Source organism: Ictidomys tridecemlineatus, chromosome 13 (genome assembly GCF_052094955.1).
Source record: "Ictidomys tridecemlineatus isolate mIctTri1 chromosome 13, mIctTri1.hap1, whole genome shotgun sequence".
In the NCBI taxonomy this organism is placed as follows: Eukaryota; Metazoa; Chordata; class Mammalia; order Rodentia; family Sciuridae; genus Ictidomys; species Ictidomys tridecemlineatus.
The window spans coordinates 97,767,656-97,794,603 of NC_135489.1; the positions used below are offsets into that span (position 1 = coordinate 97,767,656).

General features: G+C 58.1%; 2 long non-coding RNA genes across 2 annotated transcripts; both read left to right on the forward strand.

Annotated features, from left to right (window-relative positions):
• Positions 1-6: 6 nt before the first annotated feature.
• On the forward strand, positions 7-1,251 carry LOC120886503 (uncharacterized). The gene is made up of 2 exons (XR_013429999.1): positions 7-594; positions 981-1,251. It is a non-coding gene; the product is annotated as an uncharacterized LOC120886503 (long non-coding RNA).
• A 19,183-nt stretch (positions 1,252-20,434) lies between these two features.
• On the forward strand, positions 20,435-22,151 carry LOC144370214 (uncharacterized). The gene is made up of 2 exons (XR_013430110.1): positions 20,435-20,602; positions 21,345-22,151. It is a non-coding gene; the product is annotated as an uncharacterized LOC144370214 (long non-coding RNA).
• The last annotated feature ends 4,797 nt before the right edge of the window (positions 22,152-26,948 follow it).

A 26,948-nucleotide genomic window follows, 5' to 3' on the forward strand; every position in this document is an offset into this window, starting at 1 on the left:
AGACTGTGTCTACAGACACGTCACAGATCCGGTTACCCCTGACACCGAGGAATGACTGTACTTGAAACGTGGACGGTGGTCCCCTGGGTGCCTAGCTGGAGGTCGGTCACTGGCTTTACTCTGGCCCCCCACACCAAGGAAACTCGACATGCCCCCCACTCCCATGGGCCTCGGTTACAGTCAACGACGAACCACTCTCCAGCGGCTGCAGAGAGCAAGAGGTGCACACTTTGGACCAAGAATCAAAGAGATGCTGATGCAGTGGAGATGCTGATGGATTTCTTCCCAGTTCTCTCTCAGCTCTTGGCAGTCTCTCATGCGTTGTGGAGTCCTGGCACCATGTTGGAGCTCGAAGCCCTGCGTCAGCCCTTCTGGGCATGGTTCCACGTCTGCCATTGGCTTCGCCAAGGGTTGACACCCCAGAGCCTTTCCCTCTCCCACAGGTTCTCCCTGGACACAGGCCAGCCCTGCCCTCGGGGAACCGAGCTTCTGCCAGCCTGGGGGGCTCCCATCGGGGACTCCTGCTGCCCTCACTTGCCCGAGGGCCCGTGGATCCATGATGTCCTCCTTCCCGTGATGTGCATCCGTCAGGCTGTGAGCGTATAGCCCCACCTGGGCGGGTTGTGGCTCAGAGGCACAGCGCTGTCCAGCCTGCGGCCACCTCTGGGTCGTGCTGAAGGCTCTCCGTCAACAGGCTGCTGCAGCAGGGACGGGAAGGTCACCCAAAGGCCCGTGTGTTAAAGACTCGGTTCTCGGTGGCGCTATTGGGAGTCTAGAGGCAGGCCTTTAGTAGAGGTCGTGGGAACCTAGCACTTCCCCTTCGCCTTTATCACTTCCAGGTCATGAGGCGAGCCACTTGGCTCTGCCACAGGCTTCCCCCACCATGTGCCGCCTGGCCACAGGCCCAAAGCAATGGGGCCACCAGCCCAGCTGGAAACCTCTGAAGCTGTGAGCCCCAATCCACCTTTTCTCTTTATCAGGCGATCGATCGTCTCGGGGTTTGCTACAGCAACAGGAAGCTGACGGCCACACAGACTCTGGGCTCCATCCACGGCAAGATCTGGCAAGACACATGTGGTTCCGGGGCTGTGTCTGGGAACTGGGCCTCTGGGTGCTGCTCCCGGGGGGCCATGTGTCTGTGTGTCTCCCTTGGTACCCTGAGATGGGTCTCTGTGGACCTGGGTTCCCTCCTTTTAAAGACAGGACTCTGAGCCGTTTTCAGGCCGAATACACCATGGTTCCATTCCCAAAGTGCCGTCAGTGTGTTATCTGAACGTTTTGCTTGAGTCTCACCCCAAGAGTACCCAGGGGGTTGTTGGTGGCAGAGTGGGGACAGAAAGCTGTCCTCGTGCTTTTGAAGAGGCCACAGCTGTGAGCGTGTTCTGACCCAGAGCCCCAAGTCTGCCCCATTCTCTCCCAGATTTGGGCAAGATCCTCAGGATGCGGCCCCTTTGTAGGTCCCACGACCTGCCCGTGACGCTGGCCTGATGCGCATCCAGACCCTGGGCTGCCACTGCCTCCGGCCTCTCTTCCGTCCCCTCCATGGTTGGTTTGAGCTAGACCAAGACTGTTCTTCCAGGAAGCCAGAAGCCTCCTCCCGGGGCGGCAGAGGGGCATGAATCAGCTTCCGGGCAAGTTTCTAAATCGATGCTTATTTTAAGCCTGTTTCCTGTCATGACTCCAGAGAGGCAGCAGCCTGGTGATCCATACTCCCCACCCCTCCCTATTGCACTCCCAGGATTCATGCATTTATGCCTAAGCACTGAAAGCATGGGAAGGGTCGCCTTCTAAATCTAAGCCGGATGGACATCCCGCGTCCAGCTTCATCCAGACCCATGGCCCACAGATAGGCAGGTAGGATGGAGGCTTCTGGGAGTGGACAACAGGTTTGTCCACATAGGTATGGGCCCCAGGTCCTTTGCACCTCTTCATTCCATGGCTGTGCGTCACCGGCTGGACTCTGTGTCCCACAATCCAGCCTCCGGGCTGCCTGACTTTCAGACAGCATCTGTCGCGGAAGCTCACCTCGGGCTACGATGAACACCCAGCCTCTCCCCGTGCCCCTCTTTCTCCCTGCATCCCCTAGTTGCTGGTCAGCTCTTGGGGGGCCTTGCACTGGAAGGAGGCTCGGTCTCTCTTGGTGGAGTCTGCTTCCCTGAGACCCGCCACCACCTCTTGCAAGACCTGGTCCCCTCCTGCAGCCTTGTGACCAGCCACCTCTCCTGGGGACTCACCTCTGTCCACAGTTCCTGGTTCATGGAGACTTCCTCTTGCTAGAACGTGGGCCGCCCGAGGGCGGACTTGTTTTGTCCACCGAGAATCCCTGAGCGTAGCTCCTGGGCTCCCCTGTTAGGAGCCTCCGTTGGGCTGAACCCACTGCAAGTCACAGCTCACCTTGCCCAACGGCCCGTCTTTAAAAGTCAGGAGCCCCAGACCCCCAGGGCTCACCCGCTGGCCTGGGAGCACGTTGGTGGCCCTGGCAGGGGGGACTCTGGTGTCGGGGACCCACCCAGGGACCCGGGAATGGTTCCCCGTCCCAGCAAAGCCCTCCTCTCCTCTTCCTTGCCACGCCCCCCGCTGACCTGGTGGAGGCGGGGGACAGTGTCCACTCAGTGAAGAGGTGGGCACGGGAGGGGGGTCTGCCAGCTGCCAGCTTCCTGGGTGGGACTCCGGGTCTCCAGCCGGGCTCCTGTCACCAGCGAGCCGTCAGGTCTTGGGACAAACTTTCTCCGGGGCGACCCTGTGGTCTAGGGAAGAGAAGGCAAAGAGCTAGGGACGGTGCTGAGGTACGTTTTGGCACTCAGTGGTGACAGCTGGCGGAAGGACGCCATAAACGCTCCTGGTGGCATCGAGGACAGTAGGGCTCTTGTCACGTGACTCAGGACAGAGTGTGGGGTGGAGGGGTGTGCACAGAGGCCCCGGGGCACCTTGTGGATGTCTCTCAGTGAGTACACGGACGTGGAGAATCCGAGTCTCAGGGTTTCTTGCTTTTTTCCTTTTTTTGGAGTATTTGCCATTTTTTTTTTCATGTCACCTAATAGCTCTGCACTCACTGGATGCACTTGCCCAGAAGCTCCACCGTCTCCTGGGCAGCTGCCCTTGGGGACATTTCCCATCGGTGCTGAGGCATCTGCTCCTGTTCCTTGTCTCTCTCCCACCCAGAATCCCTCTGCAGCCCTTGTGAATTTGCTCACCTAATAAGGCACTTAGTAGGGCTACTGGGGCCTCCGTCCCAGTCCTTCCAGATCCGGGGTTCAAGCTTTAAGAAGGGGAAAACTTCCCCAATGCTAATGTGTCTATGAGGCCCAAGGACTGCTGGGGTGACCAGATCTGGGGTCAAAGTGCAGCCAAAGGCGGGCTTGGATTTCAGAAGCCATCTGGGCGTGGCCACAGCCAAGAGGACTTGATGCATGCTTTGCTGCAGCTCTTGGCCCTGCGTGCTCCTGGGCATGCCTCGAGCAGCTTTCAGGCTGCAGTTGTGCTGGACATTGCCTCGGCACTCCGGCCACACAGGAGCACATCTTGCCCCCGCTCTGCAGGGTAGGACTCCTTTCTCGTCCCAGGCCCGGCTTTTTAAGCAGCCCTGTTGCCAACAGCTGGAGTCTTTTTTTAGGGGCAAGCCGACAGCCCAGCATTTGTACCAAATGTTCTCTCCTGGTTTGGCCTGAGCCTGGCATTCACCAGCAGCTGCCGTCCCAGCCTTTCCGTCTCCCGGTCCTTTCCCTGATGTCTTCGTCCCTATTTTCCTGGCTTTTAACACCCCCACCCTGCCCCAGGGGAGTGCAGCTAGGCCTGAGGCTCAGCCCCCAGCAGAGGTGCAAAGACCCCGATCCACCGGGGAGCCACAGTGGGAGGACCAAGAGCAAGCTGGGGGCGGGGTGAGTGGGCGCTCCTCTTTGGTCCCTGGGGAGGGCCGTGGGTTTCGGGGACACACTGATAGAGTGACCTCCAGGAGATGCTCCCCCATCCACGTCCACCGCCGGGGCTTTGGGTTCCCCAGGCCTCTGCCTGCTGGCCTCTTGTCTCTGGAGGCTGACCAGCTGGACACTGCCCTGGGCACAGCCCTGGGCTCCTGGGAGAACCCGAGGCCCCCTGCAGGCCCCTGAAAGGCGTCTCTTCCTGGAAGCCCGGATCTGCCAGGCTGGGGGCTCTCCACTCTGTTCCTCTGCCTCCGGCCCCTTCCCCAGCCCCGTGAGCTCGCTGAGGCCGGTGCAGGCTGTGCCCTGGGCAGCGGGACTTCCTATCTTCTGGCAGGGTGGGGCCTCGCCTGTGATCAGGAGCTGTAGGATTTGGAGACAGGGGGGCTCTGCCAACTCGGGTCAAGGCGCGAGTTTTTGCAGGGCAACAAGGAAATGTGAGTGGTCACCTGGCATCTGGACTGACCTCCAGGTGCCGGCTCCCTGGACGTGCTCAGCGCAGGCTGGTGACCACACCTGGGCGTGAGCTGCGGAGCAGGCGCAGTCTCTGGTTCAAGGAAGAATCCTTGGTCGTGGCCCTGCCTCGGCCTCAGGGCTGCAGGCTGGGGTGTGCCTGGCCTGCAGGAAGGGAATCCAGACGGCTCAGGCCTCCGCTGCACAACCCGGTGGAGCAGGAACCCGAGTCCTGGCTCGGGGTGGGTGGGAAAGTCGGGTCTGTGTCCCCAACGTCTCAGCGAGTGGGGGTGCTCAGCGGGTAGAGCCCACGACCCTGTCCTCCCCAGAGCCAGAGGCTGCTCAGGGAGGAGACGGTAGGGGTCTCTGGGGAAGGACCAGAGATCAGGGTGGTCAGGGGCAGAGGGCAGGGAGATGAAGCAGGGTGGACGGACCTGCTTGTCACCTCCCCAGTCCCCGGCAAAGGCACAGTGGGGACTCAAGGCCCAGAGCCCTGGTCAGCAAGCTGCTCCTGGACCAAGCGCTGGTCAGGAGGCCTGTCGGCCCGGAGCCCTGAGCTGCGTCTGTTGAAGAGGAAGGCGAAGGTCCAACCTGGGGCCACAGGGGGACTGTCCAGAAGAGGTGGCGAACTAGCCTTTACCCAGCGTCTCCAGGACGCAGCTCCGTCCCTTCCCTCCTAAACCCCGACTGGCCTGGACAGTCCCCTGCAGACCAGAGGACGGGGGCTTGTCTTCATCTTTAAGATCTGAACGTCACTGATGGCTGCCGGCAGGAGGTTTCCTAGCCCTTTCCTGGTCCTGTACCCAGTGACCCCACCCAGAATGTTTCCCCAAAGTCCAGTTGAGTAGTGAGAAGAGGAAAGGGGCTGGGGACCAGCCATGGCCCAGCTGGACTTCTGAAGGCTCCTCCTGGGGCAGGGGAGGGGGGTCCTGGCCACTGTATTCCCCGACTCCTGAACCTTACTGTTCAGTGGTTTGCTGGAGGGCTGAAGCCAGAGAGCACCTTTGAAGCCGCAGTGGACACAGAGAATGTCCCCAGGACCTGAGACAGAGGAATTATTTTCTCTTCAAAATCAAGCATTGGGCAGACCTTTTTTTTTTTTTGGTATTGGGGATCGACCCCAGGGGCGCTCAGCCAATGAACCTCATCCCCCACCCTTTTCTTGTGTTTTTATTTAGAGACAGGTTCTCATTGGGTTGCTGAGGGCCTCGCTAAGTTGCTGAGGCTGGCTTTGAACTCACCATCCTCCTGCCTCAGCCTCCGATCCCCTGGGTTACAGGCGTGCGCCATTGCACTGGGCTGCAGCAGGCCTTTGACCAAGGCTGGAGGGTCCATGGAGGTGGGAGGCCCTGGGACCATGGTTATTTATTTATTTATTTTTTTTAAAGAGAGAGTGAGAGAGGAGAGAGAGAGTGAGAGAGAGAGAGAATTTTTAACATTTATTTTTCAGTTCTTGGCGGACACAACATCTTTGTTGGTATGTGGTGCTGAGGATCGAACCCGGGCCGCACGCATGCCGGGCGAGCGCGCTATCGCTTGAGCCACATCCCCAGCCCCGGGACCATGGTTATTGATCGCTGCATCACTGTTCCTGATGGCGTGGGCACTAGCTGTGCCGGGAGGCATCTCCCTTCTCGGTACTTGGACAGATGGGGCTTTGTCGGCCTCCAACTCAGGGGTCACATTGAGTGTGCAGCCCAGAGAGTGGCATTTAAAGTAGCCCCCCTGGGGAGGAACTTTCTAGTACAGTGCCGGGGGTGTGCTCCAGGCTCAGACTCCCTCCCCTCTCCTCCTCTGGCCGGAGCGTAGCTGCGTGATGTCACCTTTCTCAGCCACGATTCTCCAGGGCTTAGATAAGCAGAGGCATCTGCACGCTGGGCCCTGGGGATGATGGTGTCCCCTCTGGCCAGCTTTTCCTGCAGTGTGGCTGTGACCTCCCCCACCGAGGGGCAGGGGTTCCTTCCCCCTCTCCCGGATCCTGCCTCCTCCCTAGATCAGGAGGGAGGTCCTGCTGAGCTGTGTCTTAGAAGGAGGCGCAGAGTTCAGCCCTGTTCTCTCTTGTTTGCTGGCTCTGGAGGAAGCCAGTGACATCTGGGAGGACACACAAGCAGCTCCCAGGGGTGGCCAATGGCCAGGGGCAGCTGCCAGCCCCAGTGCTGCAGCCCCGCCCTCCGGGGACCTGAGCCAGAGAGGCCCTGGCCAGCCACCACTAATTCCTGACCACTAGAGACCCAGCAAGAGCACCCAGGCTTGCTGACCCAGCCACTGGGCTTTGGGGTGCTGTGTGGGCCCGCCCCTGTCCCCTGAGCAGGTCTGTGGTCACAAAGAGGAGACATCACCAGCTCTTCCATGGCAGGAAACTTCCCAGCTCAGTGGTGCTCCTTTCCCAAACCCAGACCCAACGCTTCGCCTCATGGATCCAACCTCCGTGTGCCCACTGACTGTCTCCGTACCAACTTCTGTGCTCTCTGATGTGGCCCTCGTCTCTGAGAAAAGTCACACCTGAGGCAGGTACTGTGGCTCCCTACCTGCCCCTTGGTACACACATGGACGCCGGGACCCCCTGCTCTTCTTCCTGCCCTTCCAGCCCCAAAGCACTGGACACAAGGAGGCAGAGGCTGAGGACCCACGGGTTTGCCTGGACATCTGGAGAATGACTTTAGACCTCTACTTTGATCTGCAGATCATACCTTTGCCTTGGAAAGCTTTAATAGTGAATGATTGGATCCTCTAGAGTAACACGCACACGCACACACACACACACACACACACACGCACACACACACACACAATTATTCTTCGTGGAGGAGGTACTTTGTGTGCCTGCTGTAAGATCTGCACTGATTTGGTTAAATACGTGGGGAAAAAATGTACTTGCTAAAGAAATTTGTCAGAAGGAGACTAAGTGGTGGAAAATGTGAAGCTGTCCTTGGCTGTGGACCTTTAAAACGTGTGCATGCGTGCGAGCTCCCGGCTGGGCTCAGGTTCCTGAATCAGAGGAGGATTGTGCTTTGAGGAGCCGGGAGCTTCTTGGAGCAGTTTATGGAGGAAAAGTGATTTCTGTCTCCCGCTCAGGGTCGACCAGATGGCTGTGAGTGTGTGCACTTAAACACAGTAGGACAGCCTGTCCACCCTGTCCTTTCTTTTATGGGCTGCAGCTAAACTGCAGTGTTCCTCGGCCTCCCTTGCAAGGGGGTGTGGCCCCAGAGGCCGAGTGTGACAAGCGTCCTGTGGGTGGAAATGGCCGGTCCCTAAATCTGTGGTACCTTCCTTCAGGTCTCTCCCTCCTTCATCGGGGCCTGGTGGAGACGGTCTGACAGCCTGTGAGGCCCTCGTGGTGACAGGGCCACTGGGTCCCTGAAGGTCTGTGTGGAGCAGAATCTCCTCCTCCCGCCTGCGGGGGGTGGGAGGAGGGGAGCATTTTATCCTGTGAGTCCCTGAGACTTGGGTGTGTTTCCACAGCATCAGACCATCTCCGTCCACACACCTGTGAGCACTGTGGGGACGGGCAGCCTGTGAGTCTTCCTTGTCTCTGCAGGGTCTGGTTAAAGATGGACGGATGCGTGTCTGTAGAGTGGGAGGTGCATGTGCCCGGAACTAAGTGATGGTGTGAGGAGGTGGAGATCAGTGCTCTTAAAAGAGAGGCCCAGGAGGCTGGGGACGCAGCTCAGTTGGCAGAGAGCTTGCTTTGCACGCACAAGGCCCTGGGTTCCATCCCCAGCACCACACACACACACACACACACACACAGGGCCCAGGAGATCTGCCTTTTGCCCTTCCTGACGGCAAATCGTGACCCTCCATGGGGAAGAGAACCCATACCAGAAGCACCAGCACCTTGAGCTTGGACATTCAGCCACCAGGATGGTGAGAGAGAAGATTCTGCCATCCACAGGACGCCCAGTGGGTGATTCTGTTGCAGCCGCTCAAGGGGACTCGTACCGACATCTCGAATGCAGAAGTGGGGATTCCCGTCTCTCAGCATCTTCTTACCTACAGAACAAAGAAACGCTCTTAAGAGCTGGGGTTCAATCCCCGGTGCCACCCACTCCCCAGCCCCGCCCCAAAACAGTCACTGATGCGGACTGGGCCCTCTGCAGGAGAGGACGCGGAAACAGGGACTCATTTTCCGTTCACCCACTTTTGGAAAAACTTCTCTGGGAGCTCCCTGCTTGCCCATGCGCATCGCCTGAAGGGTTCTGTGGACCTGTTCTCACCAACGAAACGTCTCCCCTGGGAAAAGAATCAAGGAGCCAGGGAGTTCGACGGAATCGTGCCTTTAGTTAGCTTTGTTCTCGCAGAATCAGCTTGTTGGGGATTGCAGAGAAAAGTCAAGTCACCTGTAGAAAGGGCCTGGGTCAAATGAACATCCACGTTGGTCTACATGGGCGAAGCTGGGAGAAATGACACGTTATCAACGATTTTGTGGGCGTGCTTTGGTAGAGGGTCTTGTGATTCCAAGTGCCGTTTCCTGCAGGCCACGCCTGTTCAGAACCGCATAGCCAAGGAGAACTCAGCACGGTCATCTCCCAGCACCTTCTGAGGTCAACAGTGACAGCCAGCCACCGTGTTTTAGACTGAAAACAACAGGAAGAAAAAACTGCAAGAGGTCACGGGTACCCAGTGACCACCATGCATTCTCAGAAGCTGACGTGTTTGTCACGACCACGTTACCAATTGGATTTCCAACACCTTAAACGACTTCATCACGGATCTTCGTGTCAAAGGGAGACTTTAAAAATGGAGGACAGCCTCAATTATTTTCACATGCTGTTGACCTTTCGCTTAATTGCAGCTTTGTGCTTTGGTCAGCGTATTGGTACCAACACCAGGTGGATTTCACTAGACTTTGTGGTCACAGATGCCCAGTTTTCGTAAGTCGATTAGAAAGCTCTTTGAAAACTGAGGCAACGATCCTCTACAAATGGAACCCCAAAGCCTGTGCGTGTGCATTTATTTTGAGCTACAAGAGTGATCTCGGGCTGGGCGTGGTGCACACAATGGTGATCCCAGAGACTTTGGAGGTTCAAGACCAGCCTCAACCACTTAGCAAGGCCCTAAGCAATTGAGCAAGACCCTGTCTCAAAATAAAAAGATAAAAAAGGGCTGAGGAGGTGGCTCAGTGATGAAGCATCCCTGGGTTCAGTCTCTGGTACCAGGAAAAAAGAAAACCAGTGGTCTTGGCATGTCTATATCTGTTTGGCGTCCTGAAACTTTTTATTGTCCACATGCCATGCCATGGATGTTTGCATCTTCAGATAACAGGACGGGAGGCCGCCCTAGAAGGCCACATTTTAACTTGACTGTTTGGGAGATTAGATTTTAACGTGGCTCCTGGGAGTTGAGGTTCTCTTCTGAGTCTCTTGACGTGTGGTGGGGTGGCGGATTCCAAGTTTATGATGGTGCTTGTTAACTCCTTCGGCCGAGGGCACATTCCTTCCTGTGGCTGGGTTCAGGGGGACCACGTGGCTGTGGAGCAATGCCCGACTGGTTTTGGTGGAGACACTTGTTTGTATCAAGCTCTGGACAGGGCAGTGGTGACAGGGAGGTTGCCTGGCTCCAAACTCTCCTCTCTATCCCCTTCCCAGAGGTGGGAGCCAGCAAACTGGGTTAAGTGGAGGGAAAATGCAGATGCTCTCAGCCTGGGCGACATGACCTGGAGCTCACGGGTCCCATGGGCCATGTGGCGAGTGGCACCTTTAAAACGAGGCCCATATACCGTGACACTCCTCCCATGGCCTGGCGTGGTCTTTATGATTTTTCCCCCCACCTACCTGCTCTCAGAAGCACAGGCCTGGAGGGTGACCCAGGGCCCAACTTGCTGCCCAGCCCTCTGTGGCTCTAACTGGTGACGGCCTCCTCTGTTCCGACCCTGTCCCACGGGGAAGGCTGAGCTGTCTGCCTGTCTGTAGGGGGACCCATGTCACGCAGGCAGATTTTAGATGAGGAAAGGAAAGGACATGGGCGGTGGCCCAGGAAGAGGGCCTATGGAGGAAGAAGGCTTGGCATCCCAAGCCCAGCGGAATCTCCTTATCCTGTGTGTCTCAGTCTGTTACGTGCTGCTGTAACAGAATACCTGAGGCCAGCTCCTTTATAAAGAAAAGAGATTCCTTTCTTACAGTTCTGGAGACTGGGAATTCTGAGGCCAAGGGACAGGCATCTGGCAGGAGCTGTCTTGCAGGGGTCATCCTGTGACACAAGGCCCAAGGGAAAGAGACTGAGCCCAGGACAGAGTAAGAAGTAGATCTCATGGCGGGTGGAACCCTGGTGGCCTGAATGCCTCCGGGCTCCACCTCCCACAGTGCTGCCTGGGAGCCTCAGCACCCTGTGCTGTCCCTGCCTCAGCCTCCCTGCAGCAGGGCCTGGGGGACAGGTGGCCGGGCAGGCTTGGTCCCCACAGTGTTCTCCTGTTGCCCCTGAAGCCTCCGTGCGGGAGCTCAGCGGTGACTTGCGTCAGGACGGGGCTCTGCCAGGCCTTTTGCTCAGGACCCGTGTCCCCTGTTCCTGTGGCACAGAGCCACAGCTGTCCTCGCGGCTGTGAGTCTGAGGAGGAGCAGCCGTGGGGAGGGATCTGGGTTTTCTTCTAAGGAAAAGGAAGGTGCCAGGCCTGGGCTCTGTGGGCCCTGCGTCTCTCCAGCTGCTGGGTGACAATGTCACGGGGCGTTTGCGTTCCCAGGAGGCCCAGGGGGCTTGTCCCAGCAGGAGGCTAGGGGACAGAGCTGGGGACACTCCCAAGACCAGTGACAAGCCGAGAGCAGAATGGTCAGAGAGGGAACAGGAAAGAGAAGGAGCAGGAAGGACAGAGACCATCTCAGTCTGGCACCTGGGGAGGGGGCGCGGGGGAGCTGTCAGCCACTGGGTCCCCCCTCCCGCCCCCACCCTCGCTGACTCCCTGAGGCGGCGGCTCCTGCAGCAGATGGGCCTGCCGGGCTGTGACGTGGCCGGACACCCGCAGCAGCCAGAATGACCCAGGGGACCCAGGATGACCAAGGGGACCCAGAATGACCAGAGGGGACCCAGAATGACTAAGGGGACCCAGAATGACCAAGGGGACCCAGAATGACCAAGGGGACCCAGAATGACCAGGGGGGACCCAGAATGACCAGAGGGGACCCAGGATGACCAGAGGGGACCCAGGATGACCAGGGGGACCCAGAATGACCAGAGGGGACCCAGAATGACCAGAGGGGACCCAGGATGACCAGAGGGGACCCAGGATGACCAGGGGGACCCAGAATGACCAGAGGGGACCCAGAATGACCAGGGGGGACCCAGAATGACCAGAGGGGACCCAGAATGACCAGGGAAACCCAGAATGACCAGAGGGGACCCAGGATGACCAGGGGGGACCCAGAATGACCAGAGGGGAACCAGAATGACCAGGGGGGACCCAGAATGACCAGAGGGGACCCAGAATGACCAGGGGGACCCAGAATGACCAGAGGGGACCCAGGATGACCAGAGGGGACCCAGGATGACCAGGGGGACCCAGAATGACCAGAGGGGACCCAGAATGACCAGGGGGGACCCAGAATGACCAAGGGGACCCAGAATGACCGGGGGGACCCAGAATGACCAGGGGGGATCCAGAATGACAAGAGGGAACCCAGAATGACCAGAGGGGACCCAGAATGACCAGGAGGGACCCAGAATGACCATGGGGGACCCAGAATGACCAGGGGGGACCCAGAATGACCAAGGGGACCCAGAATGACCAGGGGGGACCCAGAATGATCAAGGGGATCCAGAATGACCAGGGGGGACCCAGAATGACCAGGGGGGACCCAGAATGACCAAGGGGACCCAGAATGACCAGGGGGGACCCAGAATGATCAAGGGGACCCAGAATGACCAGGGGGGACCCAGGATGACCAAGGGGACCCAGAATGACCAGAGGGGACCCAGAATGACCAGGGGGGACCCAGGATGACCAGAGGGGACCCAGAATGACCAAGGGGATCCAGGATGACCAGGGGGATTCAGAATGACCAGGGGGGACCCAGGATGACCAGGGGGACCCAGAATGACCAGGAGGGACCCAGAATGACCAGGGGGGACCCAGAATGACCAAGGGGACCCAGAATGACCAGGGGGGACCCAGAATGACCAGGGGGGACCCAGAATGACCAAGGGGACCCAGAATGACCAGGGGGGACCCAGAATGATCAAGGGGACCCAGAATGACCAGGGGGGGGACCCAGGGTGACCAGGGGGGACCCAGAATGACCAAGGGGACCCAGAATGACCAGGAGGGACCCAGAATGATCAAGGGGACCCAGAATGACCAGAGGGGACCCAGAATGACCAGGGGTGACCCAGAATGACCAGGGGGGGGACCCAGGGTGACCAGGGGGGACCCAGAATGACCAAGGGGACCCAGAATGACCAGGAGGGACCCAGAATGATCAAGGGGACCCAGAATGACCAGAGGGGACCCAGAATGACCAGGGGTGACCCAGAATGACCAGAGCCCCCCTCAGAGTCAACAGCGGGGAGCTGAGGACCTGCCCACCTGGCTGGGCTTTGGAGGAAGAGAGAAAGGGACTGTGGGAGAGGGACGTCCTCTTCTCCCCCTGTCTCTGTGGTTCTGCTCCCCGCTGAGGACAGCCCTGGGCTGAGCCGCGTGGCCCGGGCTGTAGGAAATGTGTCCCGTGAGGACCCCCGGGGTGCACATGGCTGTCCGCGGACCACAGGGTTCGCAGCCCAGGAGTGGGGACCCCCCTCGGGCACCCTGACCCTGCTGGGAGCAGCGGACCCCCAGCGCAGAGCCCCGTGGAGTCCGGGTGGGGGTGACCGGTGGCCAGGAGGCAGCTCCTCTAGGGACAGGGACCCCCTCAAGTGCCCCTCTCCCTCCCCCAGGCTCTGCTGGTCTGAGCAGCCCTGCTTCAGGCCTTGGGGACACTCAGGATGGCAGTGGCCCAAGCCAGGCTCTCTGTGAGTCCTTCTCTGGCCCTGGTGGTCAACCCAGGGTCCCACTTGGGGACTTGCTGTTCTTATGACCCTGCAGAGTTTAAAGCACAGTCCTGGGTGCCAGTCACAAGGCCCACTGTCCCCTCGGCTGCACAGACAGAAGCTGTGGGCATGTGCTCGACGCCCCCTTCAGGATGAGGAGTGAAGGCTGGGAAGGTGGGGGCTGCACTCCACGTCCAGCGCAGACCACTGGGCCATTGCACGTCTCCTCAGCACCACAACGGGGCTGCCGTGGTTCCTGGTGTGCTGTGGTTCCTGCTCAGGGAGGTGGAAAGGGCGAGCGGAGGGCCCACAGGCTCCCCGATTACAGCGTGTTCTGCCGCTCTGCACGCGTGTCACTAAAGAAAGAGCCGCAAAGCCATCAGCGGAGGTCATGGCCCGCGAGCCCGTGTTCTGGATGTGAAGGCAGGGAGCCTGCTACTGACCCTGAGATGAGGAAACAGGCTGGACTCACGGGGGTGGCAGGCGGGCGGGTGGCCGGTGGGGAGATCCAGGGGGGATCCAGGAAGTCAGCCACCGGGATCCAGGGATCCGGGGCTTCTGTGAGTGCAGACTGACAACTGAAAAGTGAAATCACAAACTTGTTTTTTTTAATCATTATTCTCTAAAACACACCGTAAGGAACACTCACAGAGCATTCGTGTTGCAGCGGGTGTCGTAAGTACTCGGTGACTTAATGTCCTTGGGAAGACGTGGGCAGGTCACATGCCAGTACTCTGCCATTGTATGTAAGGGACCTGAATGTCCCCGGACTTGGTACCCACAGGCGCCCACCCAGGGTACGGGGCTTACTGAGCATTTCTGTCCACTCTTCTCTGTGTTTGAGTGTCCGCAATGAAGGGCTGGGAGGTTTGAGGGCTGCGAGGCCCTTTGGGGTCACCCACTCATGCTCCATCCCATGCCGACCAGAGTACTGACCTGGAAACAGAGACACCCACCCGACTTGAAAGTCACACAGCGCATAGATAGTGGACGGCCAGCTACATCTTGCAGCCCTGGTCTCCAGGCCAGAGGGTCACCTGTAGTCACTGAGACAAACCAAGGGAGGGTATGGTGGGTAAGTGCTCCTCCAGGTCCCTGTGGCTGGTCTAGGCCTTGGAGTCCCAGAGAGGGTCACCTGGTTCAGAGAGGGCACACAGCAGGAGTGGATGCGGCAACCTGTCTACTCGGACCCGAGTCCTTGAATCTCTTGCTGCTATTAAGGCTGGAAAGGGCTCGTGAGCCCGTCCTGGGGGCTTCGTGGCCATTCTCCACAGGAGTGCCACGTCAAGACTGAAAGTCGCGTGGCTGTGCCGCCTCTCCTCAGTGGGGCCATGACACTCTCGGGAGGGGACGTGGTTGCTTTCCAGGGGCTGGACAGAGTCTGCTGACTCATGGGCAGCAGCATGGAGCCCGCGAGGCTCCGGGTTGTGGTGTGGTCTGTGAGTGGGGATGGGGTTTCCAAGGCAGAGTGTGGGATCTCGGGAAAACAAAGGCGAAGGCCACCGAGTCCTGGCCGAGCACCTGACCACTGCGGCAGTCCTGGGGTGCTGTGGGGCCACAGTGTGGCCAGGCAGGCCCGGGAGCCCGCCTCAGGCCAAGTCTGGGCCTGGCTGGCCTGTGGCCTGTCCCTCTCTGAGCAAGGCCCGGCCTTCCAGAGCCTTCCAGAGCCTTCCGGAGCCTCCCAGCTGACTGTTAAGTGGCCGCGGGTTCCCGTCTTGGTTTGGATCGGGCTCTTTGGATGACGCGGTGCCGTGTGAGGTCGCTCTCGATGGCACACTGTGGGCGACGTGTGAGACGCCTCCAGGAGAAGCTGCACGGGTCCTGGCTGGGGTGGGCAGCTGGCCGCGGGGTCTGCTGTGTCCCCCGGTTCCCAGAGTCACGGCCACCGCCTGCAAGAGGTGTGTGGTGTGAGGTGTGTGGTGTGAACTGTGTGGTGTGAGGTGTGTGGTGTGTGGTGTGAACTGTGTGGTGTGTGGTGTGAGGTGTGTGGTGTGAACTGTGTGGTGTGTGGTGTGAGGTGTGTGGTGTAAACTGTGTGGTGTGTGGTGTGAGGTGTGTGGTGTGAACTGTGTGGTGTGAGGTGTGAGGTGTGTGGTGTGAACTGTGTGGTGTGAGGTGTGAGCTGTGTGGTGTGTGGTGTGAGCTGTGTGGTGTGAACTGTGTGGTGTGAACTATGTGTGTGAACTGTGTGGTGTGAGCTGTGTGGTGTGTGATGTGAACTATGTGTGTGAACTGTGTGGTGTGAGCTGTGTGGTGTGTGGTGTGTGGTGTGAACTGTGTGGTGTGAGCTGTGTGGTGTGTGGTGTGTGGTGTGAGCTGTGTGGTGTGAGGTGTGTGGTGTGTGGTGTGAGCTGTGTGGTGTGTGATGTGAACTATGTGGTATGAACTGTGTGGTGTGAGCTGTGTGGTGTGAACTGTGTGGTGTGTGGTGTGAGCTGTGTGGTGTGTGATGTGAACTATGTGTGTGAACTGTGTGGTGTGAGCTGTGTGGTGTGTGGTATGAACTGTGTGGTGTGAGCTGTGTGGTGTGTGGTGTGTGGTGTGAGCTGTGTGGTGTGAGGTGTGTGGTGTGTGGTGTGAGCTGTGTGGTGTGTGATGTGAACTATGTGGTATGAACTGTGTGGTGTGAGCTGTGTGGTGTGAACTGTGTGGTGTGTGGTGTGAGCTGTGTGGTGTGTGATGTGAACTATGTGTGTGAACTGTGTGGTGTGAGCTGTGTGGTGTGTGGTATGAACTGTGTGGTGTGAGCTGTGTGGTGTGTGGTGTGTGGTGTGAGCTGTGTGGTGTGAGCTGTGGTGTGAGGCTGGTGTGATTCATGGTGCCACAGAAAGGTAGTTCTTGGTCCTGGTTCCTATTGGTCGTAGCAAACTGACCTGAGGACAGGTGGCCCAGCCATGGCAGCCCTGCTCCTGGCACCATCCCGCAGCCCAGTGGGGCTGACCCACTGCCCGGCCTGTGGTGGGCCTGGCCTGGGGAGCAGGAAGGCTGGGCTCAGCGGGCACTGTCACCCCAAGCCCCCACGTGGCCGTCCCCCCACACCCCGGTGGCAGGGAGGTGTGCGGGGCAGCATGCCCTGCTCCAGGAGGCCCTGCGTGGCCTGTCTGAGCCTCACTTTGCCACGCTTGGTCTCTATGGCCACAGGCCTGCCAGACGGTGGGGAAGGGGCCGCAGACCCCGGGTTCCAATGGGGGACATCAGAGCAGGTCAGAGCCGTGTCTTTACGGCTGAAGCCACCACGACACAGAAGCCACCACGACACAGAAGCCACCACGACCCAGAAGCCCGTGGGGACAGGAGCTCAGGAGCTCGGGCACTGGGCAGACCCGGGAGGCGGAAGGCTGGGGGACTCCCTGGTGGCCGCTGTCCCGGGACTCCCCGTCAGCGCGAGGACGGGAACCCAGACTGAGAGCAGGCGGAATCAGTAACAATCTCCTTACAGTGGTCACCCTCCCAGGGGGCCATCCCCCAGACGGCGCGGCCACCATGGAAGACCTAGGGGACTGCCGTCTGTGAGATGGGACCAGCCCACTCACCCGCATGGAGCCTGCCACCCGCACAGGGACTTGGCGATGGAGGACTGTCCTGGTGTCCGCATGGAGGAGGGACAGCAGAGGAACAGCAGCCAGCAAAGGCACCCAGGGGGAGGGGACCAGGAGACAGCTCAGGGCGTGACAAACCGAGATGGAGCGTGAGACAAGAGCGGGTTAAAATGGGGACGTCTGGGGGGCGGGAAAGGACTCTCAGAAACCAAAACTCCAGCCAAGGAAGAAAAGGAACTCCACTGCGTTTTGGAAAATGGGGATCGAGGAAGTCTCCCATTAAAGATGACAGAGAGACCGTGGAGGGAAGACGGAAGGATGAATCCAAGAGGCAGGGACAGGAAATGAGTGCAGACATCCTCCAACCTGGGAAGAGCCACCGAGTGCCTGGCTGCTGTGTTACCCAACGCCATCAATGCACATCGTCATGAGATGCCGCAGGGCACCAGAGAGGAAGAGAAAAGGTACTGAAAGGGGCCAGGGGCCAGCGTGCCCTCGGGAACACGGGCATCGGTGACAAACTGCCCGTCAGGGCAGACCTGGAAGAGGGGCCGGGGCTTCAGGTCCAAATGTCTGGAATCCACGTCTCTAGGCTGGGCTGTGAGGGTCCTCTTCCCTACGCGGGCCTGACGGGCTCCCACGGTCACCGGCCTCAGGAGACGGATGAGAACACTGCCGCTTTACCCGCCTTGGTTACTTTCAAATGCTGACCCTGTGGCGGGTAAGACCTCCTGGTGGGAGGTGTCATGGTAACGGGACTTCCCTCCTAAGGGGACACGATGACTCAGCTCCCTGTCTTGTCCTCCAGGGGCATTTTTCTTTGTACCCTCTCCCTGCCACCTGGGTGTCCCCGAAAGACATGTTCAGATATCTGGAAAATTGTGTGCACACACCTGTGGACGTGGGTGGGCTCCTGTAAATCCTATCAGCAATCTCACGCCCAGACAGTGTGTTTCCAAACCCGCTCTCGGGCAGGGAGTGGGGCTCAGTGGCAGAGACCTTGCCCCGCCACTATGAGGCACGGGGTTCGACGCTCAGCAGCACATCAAAATAAATGAGTAGATAGATAGATAGTTAGATAGATAGATAGATAGATAAATAAAGGTATCGTGTTCTTCTACAACTAAAAAAATATTAAAAACAAAGCAACAATAGCAAAAGAAACCTGTTCTTACGTCCATATTCTGGCCCCCAGCATAAATGTCCTGGCACCTGGTTTCTCACGTGACAGATCATAGGCATCCTCACTGATTTTGTGTTCCTTACGACTAGTGGGCTTTAATCAGTTTAAAGGATGCCTTGTTTTTAGCCATTTATCTATCTGTTTATTTGGGGACTAGGGGTTGAACTCAGGAGTATTTTACCCACTGAGCTGCATCCCCAGTCCTTTTTACTTTTTTATTTTGAGACTGTTGCTGAGAGCCTTGCTAAGTTACCGAGGCCGACCTTGAGCTTGTGATCCTCCTGCCTCAGCCTCCTGAATCGTCGGGACTGGAGTGTGCGCAGCCACATCCATTGAAGCCATTTGATTGGCTTGCTTGGCTTTGCTAATATAAACAGTGTCACGGTGAAAGCAAGATGGTGAGTTCAAAGCCAGCCTAAGGTGAGGCGCCAAGCAACTCAGTGAGACCCCATCTCTAAATGAAATATAAAAAAAAAATCGGGCTGGGGATGCGACTCAGTGGTGGAGCGCCCTCGAGTTCGATCCCTAGTACCCACCCCCAAATGATGCGTCAGTATGCAGGAGTGAACACGTCAGTATTTATATCAGTAGGAATGTTTCTTAGTAGAATTCTTAGTAGAATTGCTAACTCCAAAGATATGTATTTAAATCTTCTCTAGTTGTGGCCCTATTGTCCTTCAACCAGACTGTACTAGTTCATACATCTCCCCGTGAAGTGTGGGCGCCCTTTTCCCTGTGCTCTCCAGGACTGGAAGTCTTCCAACGTCTCACAAATGCTGTGAATGGGTGGAAAACGGCCCTTCTACGCTGCTGTGGCCTGATCCCTTTCCTACCAGTGGGGTGGGCACTTCCCCCAGTTGTTAACCAGTTTATTCCTCTCCCACGGGAGCTGCGGGTTCCCTCCTGGTTAATCAGACAAGTCAATGATAACAGTGACCCAAAAAACAGGCCCCAGGGGACCGTGCTCCGTGGTCCAGTTCCATTCCTTACCCCCGGGGGCCCTTCATCTAACAGCTGTACCACAGAATGTGGCCTCCGGGGTGACTGTGGGAGAAGGGAGGGACCCAGGGACAGGCGGGCTTTGGAGTGGCCCATGTCCACTGTGGCTAATGTCAGCAACGCTCTGTCCCCGTCCACTGGCCAGAACTGGTGGGTCTCTCTGTCTCCTGCCAGGGAGGCTGGGAACGCTTCACCGCCACCAGACCCTGGCTTTGCCGCTGCTTTTCAGTTGCCGGTGGACACCAGATCTTATTTTATTTCTCTGTGGTGCTGAGGGTGGAACCCGGTGCCTCACGCGTGCCGGCCGAGCGCTCTGCCTCTGAGCCCCGACCCCAGCGCCCACACGGCCGGTGCTTTTACGGTTGTCTCTCTTTTCTAACGGTTGGTGAGGCTTTGGATGTGTTATGGACATTGACCCTTGGTTGGGTCACGGAAGGCTTCAGGGTCTCCCTGCCCTGGATGGATGGTTGTGGAGCTCTCTTTTGCCCAACCCTGGTTTTCAGCCTGATGCTCTTCCGGGTGCCCATCTTCCCCGATGGCTTGGCTTGGCCACCCCGGTGCCGAGGCCCTAGGGTCTCCCACATGTCCCTATGACAGTTTTCGTTTTTAAGACACGTTTCCATGTCGAATCCAACCCGTGCTTGTTTTTATGTCCATCATGAAGGACCTGGAGCTTTTGCTGAACCCCCTCTTTGTCGGGGTGCCTCTGGCTCCTGTCGGGTCAACCCTAGGGGCGCGTTGGGTGCACACCTTGCTTGCTTCTGCTTGGCCCTTGACGGTGACTCCCACGCCTGCCGAGGCTCCTCCCTGGGCTTCATCAGTGGAACCCACTCCGCAGGCTGCCCTGGAGCTTCCCCTCCAGAATCCTGCCCAGTTCCTCTTCTGTCCACCCCTTGCCGGTGGCCATAGCCTGGCCCCAGGCTCGCCTCTGCCCACACCCTACCTCCCCTCCAGCCTGGCTCTGAGCCTCTCTGCGGGAGTCCAGAGCCCCACTCCAGGCTTCTGCCTCCTGCCCCTGACCCCAGCTCCCAATGCCTCTGCTTGCCCCCCATGATGCCTCCAGACCTTCCCTCCTCAGCCCCCAAGGTCTCCCCAATAACAGGAGGCCCTCAGGACACTCCCCTCCATTCTGACCCAGCCCATCGTCCTCCAGCCAAGTCTCTGCTGCCAGGGACCCTCCAGCTTCTGTCCCCCTGGGTCCCTGCTGCAGACCACAGAACTCCTCCAGCAGGACACCTCAGAGCCCCGTGCCTTTGCAGGGGCTGTTCCCTCTGCCTAAAACACCCTTCCTCCACCTCCCTGTGACTAGTGCCCGCTTTTCCCAGCTCAGTGCCACTCTCCTAGCTGCCCGGGCACCTGGACTTTGCTCTCTGTCCCCTCACAGTTGGGCAGCCTCTGTCCACACCCACCTGGCCTGCGGCTCTGCGATCCCGGTTCCCTGTGGATTGGTGTGGAGGCCTCACGACCCCCCTGTCCTCACCCCGGTACTTGGTACCTCACCCAGGTCAGGGCTTTGCTGAGAACAACCCTGTGGCACAGTCTCTGGAAGTCAAAGACAGGTATGATGCCGGGTCCTGGACAGGTAGGAATTTGGAAGGGCGAGTGGCCGGTCTCCTGCAGTGGTGCTAGAGCGGCCGGGCTGCCCACCCCACCCCGTCAGCAGCTCCAGGACTGCAGTGAGCCAGCTCCGGGCTGGAAGCCCTGCCTGGCCCCTTTGCAGCTGCTTCTTAAAATAACATTTTATTCTCCAAATTCCAAAGCCTGCACAGCTCCCCAAAACGTTGTCTCCCAGGGTCGCTCTGTCAGGCAGGGGGCTGCCCAGCACCCCTCGGCGGGCAGGACAAGGGCTGGTGGGCGTGACTTAGGAAGGGGATCTCTGGAGGTTCTGGTGCCACGTCTTGTGGAGGCACAGGCCACTGGACACGGTCCCGAGGCCCCTGGAAGGAAAGCAGGCCTCGTCTGCACGTCCAGCAGCAGGGCTTGGTTTCCAGCCCCGACTGTGTGTGATGTCACCCGTGGCTGGCTCTCGGGGAGCAACACTCTGACCTGGCTGGAGGCTCAGGGGTGGTCACAGGCAGGGTCACCTTGGCCCTTCCTCCTTTCAGTGCAGAGTGACTGAGAAAGGCCAGCTGTTCTCCAGCCCTGGAGACCGGCCAGCGTGTGTGCAGGCCCTGCCTCCAGAGGTGGACTCCTTGTGTAACATCTCTGTCCATCCGTCTGGACAACAGCCCTCACCACCAGTGTCCACCAGCCTGGAGGGCAAAGTCCCCCTCTGAGCTGCCACGGCTTCCTCCTTGGCAGGTACCAGTGGCTCGTCCCGGGCTGGGTCAGAAGGCAGCCGCGGAATCCTTCTCCACACTTGACAAGACCTGCCACTTGGAGTGACCCCTCTGGACCAGGGAGCTGCTGGTCAGTTGTGAAACGTCTCGCAGGGTGACTGCTTGTGCTGACCCATGTCCACAGTGATAATCACAGACAGTCAACACCAGGGCAGGAGGGCCTGAGAGGGGTTTCTAGGTCCTCTTCCTGTTCTGCAGGAAGGGGACGTGGAAGGACTCCCTGCTGGCTTCTCGCCTCTGCAGAGTGGTGGGGAGCACCCGGCCGTGTGTGCAGACTTCAAACTCTGGGTGTCCCCTTGGGGATCACAACTGGGTCGGTATCAGAGACGGCGATGATCCGGTTGAGCTGTGTAGTCCTGAGCTCCCGCTGAGGACAGAGCACACGCTGTGGCCCACGGAGCAAGACGGTGTGATGACGCACGTTTGCCCCCAGTCCTGAGCACTGCGCAGGGGCCCACCCTGATGGCAATGGCTCATTCTTCAGCTGAAATCACTGGGCTCACCCCACTGTCCCTGATGGCTGATACAGGGATGGAGTGGGTCGGCTCTTTCCTTTCTCTCTGTCGGACCCCCACCCCACCCTGCCCAAGGGAGGTGGAACACACATCAGTCCTGGATTCCTGCGAATCTGCTTGATCCCTAACGGGGCTGACAACTGCTTTTCTGTTGCCAGAATCTCTCACTTGGGACCATGTTGGATCCAGCCAGGATTCCGGTCCTCCACATGTGGTTTGTATAATAAACATGAAACCCCCTCTCTATCAGTCAACTTTCTGCATGGTGACAAAGTACCTAAGATAATTGACTTATAAAGAAAAAAGGTTCACTTTATCTTATAGTTCTGGAGTCTCCAGTTCATGAACAATTGGCACTGTTGTTTTGAGTGTCTCGTGAGACCACCACATCACGGCAGAAGCATGTGACGAAGCTACAAAGCAAAGAGAAAAAGGAAGAGACTGGGGTCCCACAATCCTTTCAGGGGCAAATACCCAATGTCCTAAAGGCCTCCCACCAGGCCCCACCTCTTAAAGGTACCACACCTCTTAAATAACACCACCCCGAGGACTAAGCCTTTAGCATGCGGGCCCTTGTGTGACATTTATGATCCAAATTATAGCAATCTCCTTGAGTGGGAAGTTGTTCTCTGCCCCAGGCAAACTAGAAATGGCACCTGGTACCTATAACAGCCAAGGCAAGTGCTGGCTGAAAACCAGCTAGAATCAGTTCCATTCATCTCTTGGCCCAAGCAAATGAGCCTGAGCACGTGTCCTGGGTGTGTCCGGGTGCGTGTGCGTGTGCTGGTGACATGTTTCTGAAACCAGGCAGCTCAGCTCTAACAAGGTGAGCTTTTCCTGGGTGTCATGCCAGGAGCCACACCAACATGACATCCCGGCCACCTCCTTGGTGTAGCGGGCAGATGGGAAATGGGCCCACAGAGGTGACTGAAAGCCAGACGAGAGCTCTGGTCCCCAAGGATCGCCGCATGTACACTGGCCCCTATGGAGGACACATTCCTTCCCGAGTCTTGTGTCAACGGTTTGCACATGACACCTATTTCCCAACAGGGACCTGACCTGTAGAGTAGGTTAAAGAATGACGTAAGGGTCCTATTTTTATAATAAAACCACACAGCGAAAATGGTGCCATCTGTTAAACAACAAATGATAAAAACAAAACCAGGTAAGATTCGCCTTGTTGGCAAGTGCCTAAGACGTGACGCTCTGTAGTCAGAGTCGACCACTCTGCAGAAGTGACGGTTCATCCTCCAAGTATCCAGGGGGAAGACCCCTTCCTGCTCCTCTGCAGGTAGCACGAGGCATTCTGCCTGCTGGTCTCTGGGTGCAGTGTGTGACGGGTGCTTTCCCCCCACCCAGGAAGGTGCAGCCCTTGGGGTGGCCTATGGGCAGTGGGTCCCGCATCAGCCATCAGACAGTCCCTGTGTGACCTGCCCTGCTCCCCTCCTGGAGCTCCTGATCCCTGCGTGTGGAAGGAGGTTCTCAGGGGAGGAAGTTGTAGTGCACAGTTGGTGGTTAATAAATGCCCGCCCCCTCTGTTTCAGGTGGCGTGCTTTGGCAGGACTCGAGACGCCAAGTCTTGGAGCAGAATAGCATTGTGCATCCCATTGGTTGGGTGCAGGTGGTGGAGCCCTGAGCTAGACTCTAGGGGTCCCTGATGTGGCCGTGCCGGTTCACAGGGTCACCTCGAGGTTCCTGATTGGCTCTCACAGCAGCCTGTGAGCATGGCCGAGTGACCGGCATCACAGATCACTCCTCATGGAGGAGACTGAGACAGGGCCCCAGGTTGGCCAGGAAGAATCCAGGTGAGCCAGAGCCCCCCTCTCTGGTCCTGGGAAGAGGCACATCTCCCTCCCGAGACGCACCAGGTGCTAAGATGCAGGGGGAGACAGGCTGGGGGGCATCTTGGAATATGGGGAACCCCGGGTGTGGGTACCAAGAGCAAACAAGGAGGGAAGGGGGCTTCTGCCCTGCAGGCTCCTCCCGTCTTTCCACTTCTTCTGCCATCTTGGCCCAGGAGGTTCTCATGAACCCACCCCGCAGCCGGCCGCCCAGGACAGGGGCTGACCAGGGTTCGGACAGTCTGTGCCGCGTCTCTGAGATGGTTCCATGTTGATCTCTAAGCACTCCGTCCATTTGCTCCCTAGAGTGCAGGCAGGGGGTAAGCCCAAGTCTTGCGGGGCAAATTAAGACAAGTCCCGTGTTTCAGGAAGAGAAGCCAAGCTGCCGGAAAAGCACCTTAGAGTGGGGACAGAGGCAGAGTGAACTGAACCCTATATTCACTGTTTTTCTTCCTCTATGTGAACAACCTATGATAAGGTCTAAAAAGTAAGATGATTGCTAATCATGAAACAGAACAATCACAACCGCATACTGTGATAAAATTTATATGCATGTGACCTCTCTCAAAACATTCTATATACTTTCTCAGGTTAGTTGCAGGTACTGAGACCCCTCCCAGGCCCCCGAACTCCCAGCTTGTCTATGGACTTGCTTGGCTTCTGGAAAATTCCATCGGTTACTTTTAACAGAATCACTCCCCAAATGTGGGCTATCAATGAGGGTGTATCACGTATCTGCAAAAACCTTTTCCTCCTGAGGTCGGGTTGATCAGAGGTCTGGCCCTCTTCTTCACACCCCTCTTGGCAAAGACGGCAGGATCACCTCTGAGGGATTCGTCCCAGAAGCAATAAGACCAGGCAGGACCCAGCTTCTCTCCGTGTCACAGTCTTAAAGCCTCCTGTAGCACTGAGTGATGACATTTGGGGTTAAAGTACATGGTTTGAATTTGCACTAAGTAAAACCTCTGAGAGGTAAGAATGTCTCCTTCAGTGGAAGGCCCTGGTCTGTTCTGACACCAAGAGGGGCCAGGAGCCCGGGAGCTGCAGGGGCCTGGGCCCTGCTTGATGGCTCCTTTGTGTCCTTCATGCTGCTGCAGAGAGAAGACCTCACGTGTGTTTTGTCATCTGCCAGCAGCTGCTGCCGTGACGCAGCCACCACATGCTCTCCCCTCGGTGCATGCCACAGAGCTTAGCACATGGTATTCATTCCACAGATAGAGGCACTCAGGGGACCCGGGGGGCACACCCCAGGTGACAAGCAAGTGCAAGCGTACAAAGGTGAGCCACCGCTGCGGAGACTGGGCCTGGCTTTGAGAGAAGCCCAGCTCTCTTCTCCCGACCTCTCCTCCTCCGTCCGTGAGCCATGCACAATGACAGGCTGCTGCAGGCTCCGTCTCACTCTTGTGGGCAGAACACGAGGGGCCTCTCCCCGTCTTGATCCTTATGTGTGTCACTTTGTTGTGCTGAGCCTGATGTTTGTCACCAGCAAAGGGCTCTCAGAGGCATACTGGCACCTCTGAACAGCCTGCAGATGCGGGGCCTCTTGCTGCTCAGCGGGAGGGACACCCATCCGCTTGGTTCCAGGACAACTTTTGAGTGCTGCTGGGCTCCTGCCAAGTGGGAGCTCCGCTGGGGCCCTGGAGTGACCTAGATCTGAGTGTGGAGTCTCTCCAGGACAGGGAGCTCACAAACAACCTGGGGAGGAGGGAGGACAGTCCCTCCTGCAAGCAGCCGGCCACCTCCTCTGCTAATTGAAAACAAAAAGGGACACTTGTGAAATCCTGCCCAGAGTGCCATCGTCACCTCCTGGGGCTCCGGGGCCCTGCGCTGTGTTTATGGATAAATCAGCACATGCTGTTTTGGCCACGGGAGAGAGGTCTGGGGCAGCAGGCTGCCACCCCCAGAGAGGGAGGCCAGGAGCGCCACACAAATTGCACAACACCATCTTGTCATCTGTCCCCGAGCCGAAGGCCCCCAGGAAAACAGAGGCAGCTGACACTGGGCGGGGAGGCCATCTGGAAGCAGCCCCCGGGGTGGAAGCCAGCCTCAGAGTGCTGTCTGCCTCCAGTGCGCCGGGGACAATGGTGTCCTTGCTGCCGTTGGCCTGAGTCTCCCCGTTGGCCAGGGGTGCACGGGCGCGCAGCGTGCAGAGATCAGAGGTGTCCTCTGCCCCGTTCTGCAGGCTCAGCCGCAAGTTCTCATTCACCAAGTGGCTGCGGCCTCCCTGTCTCCCTGCGGCTGCTCTGGCCTGTGTCTGAGACTATGCCTCAGCTGCTCCCACGTGGCACTGAGCCATGTGTCCCTCGGGCTCCTGGTGAAGACCTGGGGACTGTGTGGCCAGGTCTCACCGGGCACTGTGCGGGGCCAGACAGACTCAGGCCTCTCTCCTGTGCCTTCCTCCTGCTCACACGAGCTCCCTGTAGCTTCCAGAAGAGAAGCCAGGGGTTCTCCAGCTGCCCCAGGCAGTGGCCTCGGGACCCTGGGGTCCTGACCCTGTGCAGCAGCTGAGCAAACACTCTCAGCTCTGGGCAGAGGCTAGTGATGCCCGTGGGGGTCCCGCTGGGCCTGAAGACTCAACATGTGTCCAAGTGTGAATGTTCCTTACCCACGGATCTGCCTGCCTCAGAGTTACTCCCCAGGGTGCTGGGAGCAGAGGAGTCGGGCAGAGGAGCTAGTCCTGCTGGGGTCCTTGAGCAGCCCTTGGAGAGGGTCCAAGACCAGCTGGACGACCAAGGACCCAGGGACTGACCTCACTCCCGCCCACAACAGAACACCCAGAAAATGGGCCTGGGAATCCCCAGGATGGAGCTTTGAGGTCCATGTTCTCCCCTCGCCTGGTCATAAGCTGTAACCTCCCTGTGCATGGGCCTGGGTAAGCACAGGACTGTACTCTTGCCCGTGGCACATGGTCCTTTAGTGTTGCTCATTTTCAAAACGGGAGCATTTCCCTTGAATTCCAAGCATCTCGGGTCAGGGACACGCCTGGTGTGGATCCCAGAATCTGAATTCCCCCTCCACCACCAGCTGTGTGACTTTGGGTAAAGCACATGATGTCTCTGGGCCTTGCCCTCTTACTGGGATGCTGCTGCCTCCTTCAGAGGCTGTTGGGAAGAAAGAAAGAGGATTCTTTGACAGCAGGAAAGCATGAAGCAGGCCAGATTCCACCTGGTTGGCCCCTGTCTTCTTCCTTACTGAAGAAGAACAGTGGGT